The sequence below is a fragment of the Pyxicephalus adspersus genome, chromosome 3 (genome assembly GCF_032062135.1).
Source record: "Pyxicephalus adspersus chromosome 3, UCB_Pads_2.0, whole genome shotgun sequence".
In the NCBI taxonomy this organism is placed as follows: domain Eukaryota; kingdom Metazoa; phylum Chordata; class Amphibia; order Anura; family Pyxicephalidae; genus Pyxicephalus; species Pyxicephalus adspersus.
In genome coordinates, this window is record NC_092860.1 from 134,575,744 (window position 1) to 134,579,368 (window position 3,625).

Genomic DNA, 3,625 nt, shown 5'->3' on the forward strand with positions numbered 1-3,625 from the left:
TCGTCCAATCCGATCCGCCGGTCCGGTCGTTCATTTCCAACGACTATCCTCGTTCGTCGGCGTCGTTGGTTACTTTTTTTACAAACGATTTTTGGCCAATCGGTCGTTCGTCGTTCATTTCCAATGATAAAATTGGACGTGTGTACGCAGCTTAATGACCACTACAAACTCTGCAGTTGTTTCTTTTTGTATATAAAGCTTAGCTTGCTCCAGATATTAACAAATGTCTAGGCTCCATAAGGTTTTTTTTTTAGCTTTGTTTGTGATTATTTAACTGTGGGGATTTTATACAGTAACTGACACTACACTGCCCAATATAATTTTTAGAGAAACATCTGTCCTAATTGCATTTATTAAAATAGTGTACCTGTTCGGACTTACATACAAATTCAACTTAAGAATAAACCTACATACATTTCGCATGTAACCCGGGGACTACGTGTATTCCTTTATTTCAGTGTAGTTTCCTTTCATTTCCTCCTGACAATTTTGATTTGACTATTCTATATTCACCCCTCATATTTTTTATAAGAAATGAAAGGACTGATATTGAAGAGATGAATTATAGTTTGATGAATTAGTCCGGAAGAGTATTACATCTTCCTCAGTTTGATAATTCGAAAAGTAAATGATATTATACCTTCAACTGCTGTTTTAAGTTTCCTGATTTTATCTTCACAGTCTACAATAAGTTCTTGAAGACATCACTCAGTTGAAGGGGATGATTGAGAAGAAGGTGAAGCTGAAAAAACAAAACATTTCATATTGTTGTTTAACATCATAACCATCATACCTGTAAAATTCATAATTCTAGATGAAAAATATTCTATGCTGTTGTGTATCATCAGGAACATGTATCAATTCTTAGTTGGATACACTGTGGGAAGTTCCTCCCCAGAGCAGCCAAGTTGGCAGAAGATCTGGGCTGCCATAGGCCAATGGCTATCCATTTCTTTTAGATATAATGTAAACTCCACTCCACAGAAGCATATGGAGAAAGGCAAAGTTTAAAAAATTAGCAGCTCACCCGTACATACCAGGAGAGGGTTATGGCCTTTTTCTCTGGTCATCCCCAAACAAAATTTATTTTAGATGTAGTCACCCAGTGACAAATATTTTAAAAGGATGTAGTGCTTTGTACTTTCTGGCAAAGAACAAACTGACTCAGTCTTCCTGATCCAAACCCTAGCCTACCTTACCCCCACCTGACTTCCAACTTCTACCTTCTTAGAAATTGGCCCCAAAGACGTCAATAGGAACTGAATGTGCAGTAACTGAACTCATAAATTTCTTTATACTGCAGCTGTCAGTTCAGTCGAATGGTTCTAAAATCAAACTGAAGCTCATCAGCTGATAAGATTGGCAGGATCAGTGAGTACATTTTTAAACTGATGTAGCAAAATCCTTTTATTTGCATGGTTACATGGAGTATTGTATAATATGTCACTTCAGATTAGGATGAAAATTTATAGTACATTACTTTCCCAAAATCAAATGCACTATTTAATCAAATGGAGATTCTAAATGAACAACTAAATAAACAACATTAATATATGTTTTTTTTGGCAGTTTTCAATTCTAACTTTGGGCTGATTTATTAAAGCTCTCCAAAGCTGGAGGAAGGTAAGGAGGGGTCCAGTGAGGGTTTCTTTAGGATAGGGAGAATTATGGCATGTTTAAAAGCTGAGGGGTATTTACCAGTAGAAAGAGAGAGGTTGAATAGAGGTTGAATAGGATACACTTTCATCAGTGAAGCTGGGTGATCCAGCAAACCTGGAATGGATTTCTTAAAAGTAATTTGCTATTTGTTAGCATTTTTTTTTAATCTTGGACCAGATCCATTCCAGGATGGATTACTCAGCTTCACACATGAAATTTTATCCTCTTCAGCCTTGGAGAGCTTTAATAAATCAGGTCCACTGGATCAATAAACATACATTTAGCATAAAGAACCAACCTTGGACATTTTACGTAAACTGAAGGGCCATATAGAAAGTGAGCATGTATGTACCTATTTTACATACTAAGGGTGTGTATTGAGGGACCTTTGTTTGCATCAACTTTTGCATTACCATACAAGCTTAGGAAAATGTGAAACTTGCTTAAAACAAGCCAAATACAGGTCATGCAGAGGTCATCTGCAAGTCAAAAACACCTGGTAATAAATTCAGGATTCCCAGAAGCACTTCAAACCGATGCTATCAACCAAAGCCCAAATGCCATTGACACATGCCTAATGGTTAATAAAGAAATTACCATCTTCCACGGACAGATTCAATAACTGGTACACTTGGGCCACTAGCCGTTGCAGAGTCATTATCCAATCGTTCAAAGCTTGCTTCATTACTTCTGCTGTTTGTAGAAAACAAGAATGGTATTTAGAAAAACAAAAAATACCCAGAAAAAAAAATAGCAGTGAAAAAGACAACCCAAAAAACAAGACAATCACCCCTAAAAATCACATTTATACTCAAGAGACATGGTTTGGGTTCAATTTAATTTATTTTTCTTTGAAAGCTGTTTTATATTATTAATGAATAACCCCCCCCCATAAAAAGGTTTAAATATTTTATCCATTTTCTATTTTCTATTTTCTTAAATGTATGAGCACAAATGTGCAGAAAAGTGAAACTGACTCACTATGCTTTGTAAAATTCATCTTGAGCTTCTGAGCTCTGTTAATTGCAGGCTTTGACTACAGAACCATGGAAATGAGACAGGTAAATAAGTAAAAAGCCTGCAGTGCCACCTGCTGGATATTTGCAAGTATTAAATATATTTACCTGGCCTAGTATAAATTAAAAAGGTTGTTGTGGAGAATTTTTTTAATCTTTATATTTTGGAGTTACATTCAACGTTGCATAGGGAAATGCAACTCTAAAGAAATTCAGATGACAGCTTGAGATGTGCCTTTGCCATACTGATTCATGGTGAAGGTACACAGACGATGTTCTCTTAGTATCTCTGGATAAAGAGAAACTGTATGGGTTGCATTTTAAATGGGACAAATTATAGTCCAACTTTCCCAGGTATACTTTTTACATATAAAATAATGCATATGAATTTGTTTTATGATATCTCTTTCTAGTTTTTCCTTACCTTCCGTTGAAAATTCTGAGCGAGTAAAACTGGGTGAGTTTTCAGAGTGGCTCATCCCCATCTCTCCATTCATAAAGCTTCCTAAAAGGTTTCAATCAAAGATAGTGAAGTTGATGCAATAAAAACATTTGAGACTGGCTAATTAGCAAAGTAAATTTCACCACAATTAGTTTCTAATTAGTGAATACAGGTTTTAAAACTTCCCTTACATATGATTAGGTATTCTACCAAGCTGAAAAATATTACCATTGCCAACAAGATCTGCTCATTTATTGGGTCTGATTTATGAAAGTTCTCGGAGGCCGGAGAGGATACACATTCGTCAATAAAAATGGTGGATCCAGGCAACCTGGAATGCGTTTCTTTAAAGTAATTTGCTAGCAAATGTTTTCAATCCTGGACCAGAACCATTGCAGGTTTGGTGGATCACCCAGCTTCACTGATGGAAGTGTATTCTCTCCAGCCTTGGAGAGCTTTAATAAATCAGGCCCAGTTTCTCTAAAACAGACTTTATCAATTCTTTTTA

At 36.0% G+C, this 3,625-nt stretch overlaps 1 long non-coding RNA gene across 1 annotated transcript; it reads right to left on the reverse strand.

The window, feature by feature from the left end:
• Positions 1 to 657: 657 nt before the first annotated feature.
• On the reverse strand, positions 658 to 3,181 carry LOC140327818 (uncharacterized). The gene is made up of 3 exons (XR_011920141.1): positions 3,100 to 3,181; positions 2,257 to 2,352; positions 658 to 742 (listed from the first exon to the last, which is right to left on the reverse strand). It is a non-coding gene; the product is annotated as an uncharacterized lncRNA (long non-coding RNA).
• Positions 3,182 to 3,625: the final 444 nt, after the last annotated feature.